The sequence below is a fragment of the Pteropus alecto genome, unplaced genomic scaffold (genome assembly GCF_000325575.1).
Source record: "Pteropus alecto unplaced genomic scaffold, ASM32557v1 scaffold155, whole genome shotgun sequence".
Classification (NCBI taxonomy): domain Eukaryota; kingdom Metazoa; phylum Chordata; class Mammalia; order Chiroptera; family Pteropodidae; genus Pteropus; species Pteropus alecto.
This window is the reverse complement of record NW_006438113.1, coordinates 8,783,715-8,800,645: the sequence shown is the minus strand read 5'-3', so window position 1 is coordinate 8,800,645 and position 16,931 is coordinate 8,783,715. Positions and strand designations below refer to the sequence as shown.

At 35.9% G+C, this 16,931-nt stretch overlaps 1 protein-coding gene and 1 non-coding gene across 3 annotated transcripts in view; both read left to right on the top strand.

The window, feature by feature from the left end:
* The window catches only part of LRMDA (leucine rich melanocyte differentiation associated), a 977,969-nt gene that overhangs the window by 801,164 nt on the left and 159,874 nt on the right, over positions 1 to 16,931 (top strand). The window lies entirely within an intron of this gene.
* Positions 11,959 to 12,065, top strand: LOC112482796. The gene has a single exon (XR_003047407.1). It is a non-coding gene; the product is annotated as a U6 spliceosomal RNA (small nuclear RNA).

Here is a 16,931-nt window from a genome sequence, read left to right as displayed (position 1 = left end):
ATTTTTTTTTTTTAAGGAAAAAATGTAAAAGATAAATTAAACATCTGACTCAAAAAACACCCTGCTAAATAAACCACAAGGAAATGAAAGGACTGAGTTATTAAAGTTAAAACCAGATATTAATCAGTTATAAAACAAAAAATAAATAATTCAAAAGCTAATTTCTCAAACAACTTCTCTAATCAAAGAAAAATAAAGAAAATTTAAATCTACAAAAAAAAAATTGAAAAGCTACAGAAATAAGAGAAAATTAAAAGAATTATAAAACTTTGATCAATCCTGTGCAAATATCTCAAAATCTAAATCAAGTGGATAATTTTCTAGGAAAATATAATTTCCCAAAACTGACTCCAGAAGAGATAGAAAATTGAAACAGATTGATTTCCATAGGCAAAATAAAGTTCATGAAAACCTATCATGACCTGAACAAAAGCAACAAGTCTAGGTAGAATTACAAGAAAATTTTATCAAACATGAAAAGAGAAAATAATTCAGTAGTCTTCTTTTGAATGTTTAAAAACTGGGTCTCTGCTCTGCAAACACACACACACACACACACACACACACACATACAGAGTTCTGTTTGCCAATTTTTGTGGCATGAATATTCCCACCACTGACTGATTCAGGATGCATACATGATGTCACTTAATGTGGAGTTGGGAAGAAATGTATACAATCCGATCTTGTGAGTCAGTTCAAGCTCACCATAGAGAAAATTCAAAGCTATTTAAACTGTTCCAGAGCATAGATGAATAAGTACTTCCAGATTATTTTCATGAAAGCATAAAACCTTTACATAAAGATTGACAAGGATTCAGGGAAAATTACTACATACTCTACTCAATTATGAATATAGGTGTAAAAATTCTAAATAAAATAATTATGAACAACACTCAATTGCATAAACAGCAGAGTAAAACATTATGAACAAGTTAGATTTATTCTCAGTATACTATGAAGTTTCAATATTAGTATATCCATTTATTTATTTAATTGTTTTAATAGATCTAAAGATGAAAGCCATAATTCTGTAGATTCTGAAAGGGCTTTGGGTGAATTCAATAAATATTGATAAAAAGCATACAAAAATAGATGTATACTTCTTTACTATGATAAAATCTATCCATCTTAGTCCGAAGCCAACATCAAACTTAATGGGCAAACACAGCTGATATTTCTATGAAAATAAGGACAAGATAAATATCTGTTACCACCACTATTATTTAATATTTTACTGGAAATACTAGCCAATATAGTTAGACATGACAAACCACAGTCATGAAAATGGAACATGTGACAAAAATATCATGTTTACTGGTGATTTTGACTTAATAACAGGAGACTTAAGAGAAACCAACTGAAAGACTAACAAGCGATTTCAGTGAGGAAGTAAGATATAAAGTTAATATACAGAAATCTCTAGCCTTTTAATAATAAAACAAAAACCGATTAGAAAGTATTTCGAATAAAAGACTCCATTTACAAAAGCAACATAAAAGATAATAAGTTAGGAATAGTATAATCAGACATTAATAAAAATATATAATATTTTTATGAAGAAAACGTTACAACTCTCTAACAGGACACAAAAAAATACTAGAAGTTATGAACAGACATACCATATTCTTTTGTAGGACAACTCAAGACCTTAAGTATGGCAATGATCTCTTTGTTAAAATATAAATTCATTATATAGCTACCAAAGATTTTTCCCCCCCTTTTAAACTAGAAAAAATTGTATCTAACATTTAGGTGGGAAGATAATAGCTGGGATCATACTGAAAAAGAATTATAATGAAGAAGAATTAGCCTTACTAGATATCAAATGTATTATAAAGCCTCGATAATTAAAAAAAAAAATGTGGTACTGGCACACAAATCACCAAACAGACTAATGGAATAGAATAGTAAGTCCAGAACTAAATTCAATACGTGTGGGAATTTATTATATGACAAAGTGGTATTTTAAACTGGTGGGAAAAATATAAACTATATAATATATGTTCTTGGGGCAAAAGAGTAGCTATTTGGAGGGAAAAAAATGATCCCTAACTCATACCTTACACTAGGATAAATTACAAGTGGGTTAAAATTTTAAATGGAGAAGAAAAATAAACCATGAAAATGCTAAAAGAACACAATTCAGATTTTAGATGCCCTGCTTTAAAAATAAAAATTTGAAAAACTAACCTTATTAAAAATACTCTTGATTTTAAGACAAACTTTTACAGAGGAAGAAAAAGATTTTAAGTAAAGTCAAAAGACATACAGTGAACTTAGAAAATATTTAGAAATCATATCACAGACAATGATAGATTATGTATATTTTCTAATATATGAAGAGTTTCTGGAAATAGATAAAAATGTGATCAACAACTCACTATAAAAATAGATGAGCAACTTTACTCTTAAAAATATGTGTAAAATGATATAAATACAATAGTATTTATTGTAGAGTAGATGTACTAGCTAAACATTAAAAATAGCCAAATATCTATTCATTGAGAAATGGTTAAATAATTTATGTTACATCCAATCTCTGGAATATTGTATATCTTTGTCAAAAGAATTAGAAAGCTCTCTACATCATTATATACAAGTCTATGCAGCATATATCATTAAAGAAATAAAACAAGGTCTGAAATAATATGTACAGCATACTACCATTTATGTGTAAAAGGTGTAACGATAAGAATCTATAATACTCTGAAAGATGGATAATAATAGTGACTAGCTGTGGTTGGAGTGAACTTGGCATGTGGAAAGACTAGGGTGGGAGAAAATGATTCACTGCACGCTTGTATGTACTTCAAAATTTTGAACCATATTTAAAAATAAACAAATTGAATTTAAAAGATGTAAATAAAGTTCATATAGCCTATGACCTAACAATTACATACATCCCAAAGGGAGAATGCTGAATGATGTTCACTGTAGTGTTTTGCTAGTAGTAAAAAAAAATAAAGAAAAATTATATGCATATTAGGAAAGGAATGATTAAAGTATAGTAAATCATGATGTGAATGGAATACTATGCAGCAGATTTTTTATTGGTTAAGATAAATAAGATACTAACACAGAATGATCTCTAAGACATATTTTTGAGCAAAAATAATTTGAGTGCAGAACATTTTTACACTGTGATAGAATTATGTAAACACACAAAATTGCACACACAACACACACTTTATGTGTTTAAAAGCACAAAATCAGACACACCCACTCACATATGTGTGTGTATGTGTGTGTGTGTGTGTGTGTATAAATGCATAGAAATAATTTTGTAAGGATGGACAAAAAAACCCTAACATAATTTACTTCTGGGAGAAGGCTCAGATTGAATAGGCAAAGACTAGAAATGGGTCACAAAGTCTAGCTTTTTCTTTATTGGAATTTTTGTAAAAATATGCTAATATTTTACTCATGTAATAGTAATAATAAAAATAATAAAAGAACTAAAGAGGGTAGGAGCTTTGGGTAATTTGTAACCATTTTGGAGAATGCATAGTAAACTTCCTGTACTCTGTTGCTGTTGGATGATGGGATATTCATATGAATCAAATACCTGGTAGATAAAGAGATAAAGAGAAAAAGTAAAGAGATACTCAGCTAACTAATTTTACTGAGAATGGGAAGGAAGACATCAGCATTAATAGTAGCTACTACTATTGAGCAATTTCTTTACAGCCAAGCACTGTGCTGGTATTTTACATATGTTTGTGGTCTCATTTAATCTTGGAAATATCCCCCAAAGCCAGATATTATCCCCATTTTATATATGAGGAAATTGAAGCTTAGAGAGATATTATGTAGTTTACCCAAGGTCCCAGTGCTAATAAGTGTCCTTGGTGAGACTCAAAACCAGGTCTAACACTGAAGCCTGTGTTCTTTCCTCTGTCTCATGCCGCCCCTCCACCCCAATAAAATACACTTAACAATCCAACTACACTGAATACATTTTAATGTTTCTTGATGATTCAAAAAAATACTTTTCGGTATTTTAGGAATCTTTTTACAACCATTAATTATCGGGGCACTAGTGAAGCATTAAAATAAATGATGGTTAATTAGAGATATCTAGTTGAAAGAAAGTAGAGTAATACTGCATTTACAGGATTTAGTGTTTTTATTACAGATAAATAAAGGTGTAGCAAAATTACTGGAGTGATTTTTTCATAGACCTGTTATTATGAATTGATCTGCATATTCTGAAGGCCTTTATCCCTATATACTGATTTGAAATGTTCTATCATTTTTAGTACCAATATCAAACCTTGCATCTCTTTTTATTGTCCTATAAATATTATTTAGCTACATGATGCAGTTTTCTCCCTATTATAATCTCATAGCAAAAGATCTGATCTCTTTAACCTGAATTAACACAAGTGGAATTTAGGTGTACTGCACCAGTGTCTTTCTAGATGACCCCTCTGGTTATAGATTATAAATGACATTTAGAGAAAACAAAAGATGGTTCCTGAGTGTCTAGTAAACTTCAACAATCACCTGAGAGATACTGCCGTGTGATTGCATAAAATGAAACTAAAGAATGGCAAATAACCCATTGACTATGCACTTTCTCACTCACCAAGAGCAAAACGCAATCCAGTGCAATTTTAGTACTTACATTCCTCTGGGGAAAATAGCCCCCTAAAAATCACTGAGTGAAGCACTAGAAAAATTCCTTAAATTTGTGCTATGCTTAGTGTTATAAAACCCAAGGAACTTTAGACTTTCTCCTTGAGTAAAATGGACTGGTAATTTTGTTTTGTTATGTTATCCACCAAACATAATGATAATGGGTCATATGCAATTGAGGAAAAAATTAAATCTAATAAGAAAAATCTAATAAATACTAACAACATCTTATCAGTATTGTCATTGTTGTAAACTTTCTATTAACATTTGTTTTACATATTAAATGATCTGCAATATGTTGAAAATGAAGAGGATAGTAAAAATTAAAACAAGCATTCTTATAATATATGTATTGTACAATTGTATGCATGTCATTTCCCTCAGGCAGGTACTAGAAGATATAGTACATATAAGAGAGTGTTACTAGGATATAATAGGAGATTCTAGATTTTAGATATGCTGAGCAGTAAAGATGCTCAGTGTAAGGAGCAGACCCCATCATTAACCAGGAATGCAAGCAAGTCAAAGAAAAATGGAGATTGAAGATTTGAATTCAGCCCGAAGAAAAGGATACAATATCCCCTCAAATAAGGCTTCTTCTGGGCCACTGAAGGAGGGTGGAGAAGCTTAGGAAAGCTCTGATACCCAGCAAAGGAGCAGGGAGAGTTCTATACAGTGTTAGCTATCCATCAAGAACAACATGATAAGGTGGGATAGAACTAGGGGGAATGTATTCAGGAAGCTGTCATTATTAGATATGTGCTTCTCAAGCCTACATAAGAATATCCTAGGTAACGTCCATAAGATAAAGATGCTTGAGTATGTACTTCCAGGAATTCTGACTCAGTGGGCCTGGTGTGACACCCTGACATCTGTTATTTTTCATGAGATCTTTTAGTGATTCCTCTATACATAACAATTTGAAGACCATTGCATTAAATGATATTAACAAGGAGTCTCTTTTCCCAAGTCTTCTTGGCCATGAGGTTTAGGAGAGTAGAAACGATTTCCAAACCCTGTAGCATGACAGCCAAAAATGTCTTACCATGTCAGGCCCTCAGTGGTTTCTGAGAAGGACTAAGCAGCCTACAAGAGACTAAGTCATTATAAAGGATTTGCTGTGCAAGACACTGCATTGTGTGCAGAGACAACAAGGGTCCCAGCCTTTAAGGAATTTACAGTTTAGGTCAAGATAGCAGACAGAAACTAAAACAAATAAATGCTTTGAAGTATTACAAGTGCAATGAAACTTGGGGACACAAAGGTCTAGGTCATTGCATGGAGGGTTGCCTGTCAACATAAGTCTTGAACAAAGGTCTGGCCATGGTGTAGAGAAGGGAACTTCAAAGAAGTGTTGTTGAGAAGTTTGAATACTTAAGTGTTATCCACTTATTGGTTGTAAATGGTGAATAGAAGGGAAGAACATCAGATGACACTCAAGTTCTTGGTTTGAATACCTTTGTATAAGGTAAAGCTATTTTCTGAAGAATATATTTGGGAGGAACAGATATGATTGAACATGTTAACAGGAGATATTTGTGCCTCAAATGGAGATGCTCTGATTCAAGGGTCCCCAGCCCATGGCTGCTGACCAGTAAGGTCTGTGTCCTGTTAGGAACCAGGCCGCAAAGCAGGAGGTGAGCAGTGAGCCAGTGAGCAATGCTTCATCTGTATTTGCAGCTGCTCCCCAGCACTAGCATCACCGCCTCAGCTCCACCTCAGATCATTATCTCTTAGGAGCACCGGTCCCTGGTGCCGAAAAGGTTGGGGACCACTGGTTTAAGTTATGGGTCAACAAACTTTTATTGTAAAGGTCCAGAGAGTAAGTATTTTAGTCTTTGCAGGCCAAATGGTCTTTGTTGTGACTACTCAACCCGGTCATTGTAACATGAAAGTAAGTATTCGTAGGCAATATGTAAGTGAATAGGCATGGCTGTGTTTCAATAGAAAGTTGTTTACAGAAGCAAGCTGTGGGCCAGATTTGGCCCATCTGTCCTAGTTTTACACTCCTGCTGTAAGTGTAAGAATGGATAGCAGTTATAGGTATGTATTGACTCCTATATGTCTATGTACATAGTATCTTTTTATGAAGCCATAGACTCATACTTATTCTACATAAACACTGCATTCCAAGGTTATTTTAACAATTTTCAAACTATTCAAAAATCACTCAATGATTGCCTATTAAAAAAACAGTTAAATGCAAAAACATAAATTAAACTACAGGATAAACTACATTCCATACTCACTGGTTTAGCAAATTTTTAAAAATCTGGCAGTACCAAGTACTGGCAAAGTTATAGAAAAACAGAAACTCAAAAGGTATTTTTGTGGGAATGTGAATTAGTATATCTATCTTGGGAAACAATGTATTATCTAGTAATTTGGATATATGCAAATCCTAAGATCCAGTAATTCAACTTCCAGGACTCTAACCCAGGAAAAGTTCTTATACATTCTCAGATCGATGTGAACTATATGCATAACATTATCTATAATAAATAGCAAAAAAAAGAAAACAGAAAAAGACAAAAAAACTAGAAACAACCCAAATGATTCATTACATAAAGTTAAGTAATATTCAACATGGAGGAATATATACTATTGGAGGAGAAAGAAACTCACTGATGATATTATATGGTATCACTTTGTATATAAAGTTCAAAAACACAAAATAAAACACTACTTTAAAAGGGTCTTTACATATGTGACAAAACTAAGAAAATAAAAAAAAACACTCGAGAATGAAAAACTCAAAATTCAGGCTTGCCTTTACTACGAGTGGTGGGTAGAGGCAAAGCAATCTAATCTGATAGGAAAAGCCAAAGTGATTTTTTATTTCTAAGCTTAGTAATAGGTACACGAATTTTTTAAAATTATTGTTTTCAGTAGCTTACATATGTTGTAACTATTCTTGTGTAATGGAGCAAGCATTGCATGATAATATAAAATGAGACAAAAGCAAAATCTTACCGAGTTGCCAATTTTATATTTTTAAGAAACAATTAACTAAAACTTATTCTTCTCATAAAAATATATTAATTTTGAGGACTTACTTCCTATCTGGCTCAGTTTCTTTGCCAGTCATGTATGTCATCTTTTCTAGTTACTGAAGGCTAGGTGGCTTCCAGTGTTTCATCTGGGTGGAAAGCAATAGGGACTAGGGATAGCATGGAGGAGGGAGGAGTATCAGAAGTCTGCTGTCATAGCTGGTGTAGGGTCATTTGAGTTCCCCATCTTAAGAAGAACAAGCATTGCCTCTGGCATAGGACAGAATGTGGTCAAATTCCTCCCTGTCACTCAGCAAGTGATTCCACTGCTGTCTTTATATTATTCCAGTAATCTGGGCTTATAGTGACCCAGTGTAGTAATGGTTTGTTGGTGTGGCAGCTACTGCTACCTAATTTTTTATCTCTTGAGTATCACTTTGTAGTGTCATGATTACAAGCTTGGAAGAAGATAAATTCTCTGTCTATTCTGAGTATAAATGGGCACTTGAGATGAAATCACCTAGTTAATTTCCCCTTGTTGCTAGTGTAGAATCTGAATCCAAACCACAGCACAACCTAGCCCCTAAATCTCTATTAAAAACCACCTTGGGTAGGCTGGCAAAGCTTTATTTAAAGTCAGCAGAGAATTATAAAGTCAAAAGTGAAAAATGGTACAACAGGAAAGAATCATAAAAAAATACTAGATCTGTTAAATGTAGTCAAAGGCAATTTAGTGTGTTCTGGCACTAGTCCTTATTGATGCAAGGAATGTGATGTGTCAGGGGTCGGCAAGAACATGTAGGAAATGCAGAATGAAAGATGCAGCTCCAGGCTGGCCTATGGAGCAGCCACACAAGGCTGTGAAGGATGCAACACTGTCTTACTATTATACCAGGAATTTCAGGGAGAATATTCTAATTATCTCAGTCTGCACATCTTCTGTTTATTTTGTTTTGATGCAGTATATATTTAAAATTAGAATTTTTTTTTCTTTCATGGAGATAAGCAAACCTAGAGGCTGCATAAATTGGTCAGACCAAGAGGATAGGTATCACTCATTAGTATTTTTAGTATTCTAGTCTCTCTGGGATTATAACATTGATTTTTCATATCTATATTCCAAGCTGTGATTGATTCTGCCTCATCTTCTCCAACTCCCTTAGTGTCCCATGAGTTCATACTAGCTAAACTGATTAGTAATAACTACAAATATGATTATTATGCACCTACCATGTTCTAGGCACTTTGCTAGGGACTGTATATGCATTATATCATCAATCCTCACAAAAACCCTATGAGGTAGGTCTTTGTATCATGTTGATATATAGATGAGGACAACTAAGGCTCAGAAACTCAGAACTCATTTGAGGTTTCATACTGAGTAGCAGAAACAGGATTCACCAGGCTTGACTTCTAAGCAGGCACTATGTTAGAAGGGTTGCTTTCCTAACTTTATCAGCAGTGGTGGGTGAGGACCAAGTGTTTGGAGAACACAGCTGCAGTATAGGATAATGTTAGGACTGAGACCTATGTTTGAATCCTGGCTTTGCCACATACTAGCTTTGTGACCTTTCACAAGTTAGTTGACTACTCCGTATCTCTCTCTCTGTAAAATGTTTATGATAATACTAACACCTACTTTAATAAGTTATTGTGAAAATTGTATGAGTTGATATAAGTAAAGCATTTCAAAGAGTTCCTGGCCCTTAGTAAGTGCTATGTACATGTTATTGTGTTGTTGCTCTTGCTTCTATAATTATTGTTGTCATTATGATTCTCTTCTGGTAGCAAGATGCCTTTACTGAGAGAAGTAGTTGTGAATGGGATTGGCTAAAGAGAAAGCGAAGGATCAGCCCCTGTCACGAGGGTAGATATTCTTCGGCAAAGCTTTGTGGGAGGCCATAGACACTTTTGGTAGACCATTTGTCACAAATGAAGCAGTTTTAAAAGGTCAAATGAGAAATGAGGAAACTAGATTTCTTAGGTACTTCCTATTTGATACTTCCACATTCAAAATCAGGTTCTAGGGTATTAGCCTTTCTTTCCCATCTATGAATTCACATCTAGGAGAAATGGAAAGTGGTTTGAAGACTTCCTTTGATTCTAGTAGGCCTTAGAGTTTTAGTTGTAGATTCAGGATAAGTGATTGGTTTTATGTAAATGCTTCAGAGGATCTGAAAAAAATTAGAGAAACCTATTCCAGAGGATAAAGGCAGAACAGGAGGGAACGATTAATCTCATGGACATTCAGTTCTCTAAGAACTTTTTTGGGGAATGACCAGAAACAAGCCAGGCCATATGCTGTCCATTTGCAATCCTCTGAGCTGTGGACTTTTTTTTTTTTTTTTTGACAGAACGAGGCCAATGCCTTTGCCTCATTTAAGATGGTTCTTAAGCTTGAAAAGGAATTGAAAGGTTAAGACATGCATGCAGAGTCAACATAGTTGATTTGATGAAAGTAGCCCTGACAAACACCAGGGCTCTTCCAATTGTCAGAAGCAGTCTGATGATGACACGTTCGAAGCTTCCCAGACTGGCTTGCATTTTGGTAAATATGAACAATCAGGGAAGACATAGTTATGCTGTGGAAAGTTCTGAGATGTAGAGGTAACAAATTAATTGTTCAGCCTTAACTGAGACCTTTCACTCAAGTCATTAATCACAGTGCACAGTCTAGAGCCTTGCCCCCCAAGTTTGATTCTTTATGCTACTCTCCTTCTCCAGATGGAGGCTTATTCCAGGTGCTGACCATTTGCATTTTCCTCCAACTGGGCTGATTTATGAACCCAGATATATTTTCTGGTTTTTCCGAATCCTGTTCCATTGCTTTGTAATAAAGGGTCCATGTGATTTCTGGTGTTTTGCAGATCCTCAGTTTTAACATCCCTAATACCAAAGATTTTTTTCAATTAGTCTATGGCCTGTCTTCTGTGATCTGGAGGGTAGATACACTCTTCAGTGTTTTGAATATCAAAGGTAAGGCTTTAAAGACTCTCCATTTTTTTTCCCTTTTGGCTGGAGTTGAAGATGCAAAAGTCCTGTGTGGTGTTGTTCCTGCATTCAGCATCTCAGTGCAAATTGCGGCTTGGGAAACCTTAGTGACAATAGACCATTACAGGTGTTGAAGTTATCCCCATTCCACTCCAAAACATGTGGTTTAATGTATAATATCAGCAGGCCTTCCACAATTGGACCAGGTCTCCGGTGACAGTGTAAGCCAATATTGAAGACTTGACAAGAGAATCTGAGTGTCAGAGGAAGACACTGTAATACTGAGGCTGAACACACTGTTGCCGAGTTTTACCCGTTTGACTGAAAGTTAAACCTGATCTGAGCTGATAAGTAGCAACAGATCCCTTGGGAGTTTTCCCAAGTGGCAGAAGTGTGTCACAGGAAAGTTATTGGAAATTGATATTTGACATATCTCTGGGTTATCTTTTATTCCTGATAACACCAAAGGGTTTGGCCAAGAGTTTCTGGTGACTAATATGTGAAATCCTGAAATCCATTGTTGAAATACAATCTCTTCTTTGTTGAAAGTAAGCAGCTGCTTTCTGATCCTCTGCTTCCTAACTAGCACTTCAAGTGCAGAGGCCCACGGGCTTAATTTAGGTGAAACAAGTGGTGAATACTAGTCTTGCCTTTTGATAATTCTCCAAAACAAAATCATCACTGGCGATGGAGTATTGTCTTTAAAATTCAACTCAGTTTAATACTTGTTCAGAGCTTTCTATGTGCTTTATATTGTGTTGTGTGCCATGGGACATACAAAATAAATATCAAACATGGCCTTTGCCCTTGAGGAACTTATAGGCACATAGGAAAGATGATGTGTTTATGAAACACATTTTACATGGCAAGATAAGATATCATGTATGTACCAAAGTGAGTGGAACCTGGAATAAGTACAACAGGAAAACATAAAAATGAGAAAAAAAATAATCTGGAGCTGTCAGAGAAAGCTTTATGGATGAGGTGGGGACAAAGACACCAATATCCCATACCAAGAACTCTCCCTTACAGAAATTGCAAGGAACATAGTATCAGGTTATCAAGAAATTATGGAGCCCTCTTTAAGTGAAAGTAAATTTGTTCAATATGAGAATGGATTAAGTTAGTTCAATAAATATTTATTGAGTACATGCTATGTGCCAATAACTGTATCTGATGAGGTATAGGATGAACAATCCATACAAAGAACACATGTGGGTAGTTCTCAATGCTACTTTCTCTTAACATAGATATTTAAAGTTATTGCTGATCTGTATGATTCCAAAACCTGTGATTTTTACCACTTAACCATTCTATCTCTGACAAAGACCTTCTAATGTTTCCTTCCGCATCACATATACTAAAATTGAAATGATACAGAGAAGATTAGCATGGCTCTTATGCAAGGATGACCTACAAATTCTTGAAGTGTTCTACATTTTAAAAAAAAAGTCCTCTTATCCAAGATATTTTTAGATTGAGGAGCTAGCTGAGTCATATGTCCAGTTTCATAAGTTACGTGCAGTATAAAGAGTAGCATACATGATGGTTGTAAAAGGAAGGAACACTAAATTATCATTGAACGTAGTCTCAAATTATTGTGTTAGGGAGTATTTGGAATAGCATTTGAAAAATCAAACCAGATCCAAACTTGGGGCCATAAGCAGAGCTCAGGCTTTCTAAAGATCACATTTTCTTGGCATTTCCATTATTGCCCTTGACAGCTATTTTGGAAACTCAATTAAAAGAGTCTTCCATCATTAGAGTTTGAGACAGTCTTGCACTGGGCTCTTTGGCACCTGTCAAGTTTGAAATGGGCATAATTCATATATACTGGTTAAAGGACTAAAGTTATATTTATATTTTTTTTTGCAAAATGAAGAAATCCGCTATTTGTTCATTTCTTAAGGTATAGTTGTAAGTGGGTAATTGCAAATTGGTCTAGAAAGAAAAGAAGTGAGGATGATAATGATGGTGGCAGTGATGGTTTTCATAGACATGGTAGTCATTATTCCAAATATCTACATAATTTTTGAATAATATAACCACAGAACACTAGTAAACCCTGGAAAGAATCTAAGATATCAAACATTGAGGCACAGAGGTGTCAGAGTTGATTTAGCTAAGCAATACCAGAAGAGGACTAGAAAATCTCCTTTTCTAGCTAGCAATCATTCTCATACCACAATGAGACCCCTGCCTAGTAACCTCGGCATTTCTGCCACCCATATGACTGCTTTTTGAAGCTAATTTAGGTATCAAATTTAAATAGAATTCTGAGAAAACTTTTTTTTTTTTCATCTGGAAAGACTGATGGAAGGAAAAGCTAGAAGAAATTTGAAATCACTCTTGATTCCTGCCATTTTCCTTGGTATTCAATCACTCTCTTCATCTGAAATGTTCATTTTGGCCTCCATGGGTAGACATACACATGTGCTCAATCACTCATCTGTATGTATGTGTATATATTGATATACATTCTTCTTCATCATCTGTAGGCGTTTACAAATAATGGCATGTGTGTGTTTTATCATTTCATTTTTAAAATGAAAATGACAACTTCAAAATTTCTTTCTACAATAAAGAAATTTTTCTATAGTAAAGAAATTCTAGCATGTAAGCCAGGATCATCTTTGGGTCACAAAATTCCACAGAAAAGTTAGCATGGGGAGGGTATAAGCAGTGGTTTTTTGTTCTTTCATCCTGGGGCAGATGGGCAAGATTTGTAACAAAGAAGTTGTTAGTGGAGAACTAGTGAAATAAAGATTCAAATGAGAAGGCTAATACAAGGTTGAGAGTAAAAAACAAACAAACAAAAATGACAGGACACAGAAAAGACAAGAGGAGATATGAATACCCTCCATCCCTCCTCAAGCCTCTTTCTCCTCTGCGAGGTCATTACTTGGCTGGAGGTGGGGTTGAGAGTATAAAAGGGGCTTGGTCTTTTGAGCTGAAAATTTTATTTCTGATGAAACTATCTTCTTGAATAGAGCCAAGGGGATTTTGGATTTTGTAGAGCTACGGGAATCAGAGTGGAGCTCAGGAAAGAGGAGACAGACCATTCAGGACATGATCCAGTTTATGGGTTTAAGGGTGAGAAAGTACAAGGTTTCCATAAACCAAGAGGGTAAAGTCATCAAAGTCAAAAGATGGCCTACGGTTCACCTACTAAGCTACAAGTCTATAGGTGCATCTACCTAGCAGGGTGGCTTTTTCTAATTCATCCGAAGCATTATAGAGAACAGTGTAGCCCCCAAATATGAGAATTTCAAGCTTCTTCTAGGTTGTCCAGGCCTATTCATGTACCTAGGACAGAAAGCAGAGATTCAGAGTGGAAGTTTCTGAGAAAAGCACACTTACTGTGCTTTCTCTTGATTAGCTAAGCATAGACAGTGAGGAAACCCAGTGGCTCATGGATCAGACTAGCTACAGAGGCCACCTTCTCCAGTGGGCAGGGTAAATATGAAAGGGAAGTGACCAAAGGGTCCTTGATTTCACACTCTTGAGAAGGGAGTCACGAAGGCTAGGCTTGGAGACCCAAATTTCCAGATTTTTTCCACCTCCTATCTCCCTTTAGGAAGGCCACAAGCAATCCTGGCCTTTAGTGATTCTTTCTTTTCCTGCCTGTAAATGCTGAATCATAACTATTGTGAAGATCCTTGTGCTCAATGCCATGGGGCTGCGAAGCCTATGGAAGAACCTGTTGACTTTAAGGAGCTTAGACATCATTGTGAGAATAAGAGACAAACATAAGCATGCTAACTAGAGTGTGTACAAAGCCTGTTTGACAATACCTAGAGAACCTTGAAAAATTGGAGACTGCCATCACATATGGAGGGATCCTTCCAACCTCACCTTAGTGGCTGTTTCTTTTTACTAAAGAGTGAAAACAGTAAATGGCCTAAAGCAAACTAAAAGCAAATCCCTCGACTTTATTAATTTCATGACTGCAGTACTTGGTCGTAGTATTAGTAAAGGCCATAGGAGAAACGCCAGAATTGAAGCAACTGAATGTTCATTCACCTGTTTTAAGTTATTTCAGAAAAAGCATGATTTATAAAAGAATGCAGAATCGTAATTGTCAGCCAAGATGTCATTTCAACTTTAGGATGTCCAGAAACAAAGGGATATCATATCCTTTGTTCTTAGAGCATCACAAATGCCAAATTATGCATGGGGTTCCCTCTCGGCATTGAGTGCTTGTGAGCCTAGAGGCATCCAAACACTGATTTTAGAAAGATGTTGCCTCTGGTGGTGTTCTCACCTGAATACCTCCCTGGAGCTATGGGAGGAAACATGGCCTATCTAACTGCTCTGCATTCTGATAGCGCAGGAGACAGCAAGAGGGATGGCAGTCTTAGAAATGGTTAGAGGCTTGGGATAAACTGTCTTCAGCCTTCATCTAGGGAGCTTGACAAGAGTACTATTAACATGCTAGAGAAATAGTTCATAACTTTTGGTTTTGTCTGCACATCAACATATGCCAACAGATGCTCAGTTCAAAACATAAATATTCAATTAATATAATATCAGGCATCTGGAACATAGAACAATCGAATTTGGGGGATTGAGTAGGACTTAAGTGATATTCATTCTAACCACAGCTGTCTGGATGCACATAGTAGGCACTGAAAATATTCGCTGATTAGATTTTCTTTGATTTGAATAGCTTGTGTGCTTGGTTTTGAGCCCAGATGTGTGGCATCCAGCCAGAGTTGTGTGCTATGCATCCTGTCATCAACCTCACCACCACAGAGATGTTTGGCAAGGGGCAACATTCCTCCTGTTCCCATAGTGAAGGCTCTTCTCACCTCTCTGTCCATACACCCTGGCTCATGTGACTATCGACCACGGAACATATTGCAGGTAGCCCATGGAGCTGGCTAGTTGCAGAAACTATCCTCTACACTCCCATTTTCCCCAGTGTCATTGTGGTTCTATCTTATGACAGAGAACATTGGTGTCTCAGCCAACAGACACAACAGTGCTGGTGACAGGTACCCGAGCAGCCACTGGTCATTGCAAAAGTATTGAGAAAAGGCCTGTTAGTTCACATCATCAACCTGAAACTTGAGGAGGAAATATCAGAAGACCTGTAGTAAGAGAGGAAGAAGGTTAAAATGCAAATGGGAATATGAGACATTCATTAATTCCTCTGTGCTAGGGAACAATAAGAGGAGGTAGTTATAGGAAAGGGCACTTGCAGGTTACATTAGTGCTCATGGCATACACAACAGAGGGGAAAGGATGCCATGTGGTAGAGCGGTTACATAGTACTCAAGTTCACATTTCAGATCTGTCTTCTATTCCAGAATGTTTCTTTAAGCTCAGGCCTCAGTTTCCTGCTCTGTAAAATAAAGTGAATGTCCCAGGATATTTGCCCTTCAGTACTATCCTTCTTTGACACTTTGATCAATAATTATGAGACTCTCATTTTCTCATGATTTGATGACCCCAAATACCTAGAACCAACTATTTTCACAGATAATCAAGTAGACTTCTAATATTCTAAGGCATCTAGGAGTGAAAAGTAGTGAAAGAGTATAGATTGTGCCATGTCTTGATCAAAAGACAGTAGCATTTGAAGGTCTATGAAAATCATTTTGGGTAAAAATAGAAAGATCTGTCATGGTTGGGAATAGAATGCTCATTCAAAATAAAACAGTAGCAAGTTTTACCTTTCCTCATGGATTATGTCCTTGGTTCAGTTATTTATCTCAGGACCAAGAGCATCTTGTTGCCTTTGGGTTGGTCTATACACTGCCTTGATTCACACAGTGTTGTTATGGCAGTCTTGTGTGAGTAGGTACCAGAAGACAGTGTGTAGACAGTGTTCAAGGTGTCTTCAGCCTATCCAAGAAACAGGGGCTGTCTGTGGGTATTTGAGAAACTAGAGATAGGATAATTCATCTGTAGTTGGGCCCAGCACATAGTGTAGGTAAAAATTATAATCCTGTGTGACTGACAAATTCACTATCTAGGTGATTTCTCATCTCTTCAGACCCCATGGAGATAGGTCAAGTAGGTTATCTACATAAAGGCCCCTACGTATGAGGTCATTAGAAACTTCTCAATTATGTGTAACTTTCTGAGAGTTTTATAACAATTATTAATCAACTTGTTTAATCCCCACAATAATCCTGTGAGGTCAGTATTATAGCCCTATATGACAAGAGGAAACTGAGGTATAAGTATATTGATGGGGTTAGCTGTTTCTCACAGGACATTTTTAATAGATGCTGTAAAAGCTCCCACCTTGAAGCTCTACAGTATCCTCTCTATGGTTGAACTCGTTCTATTAAGGCATTC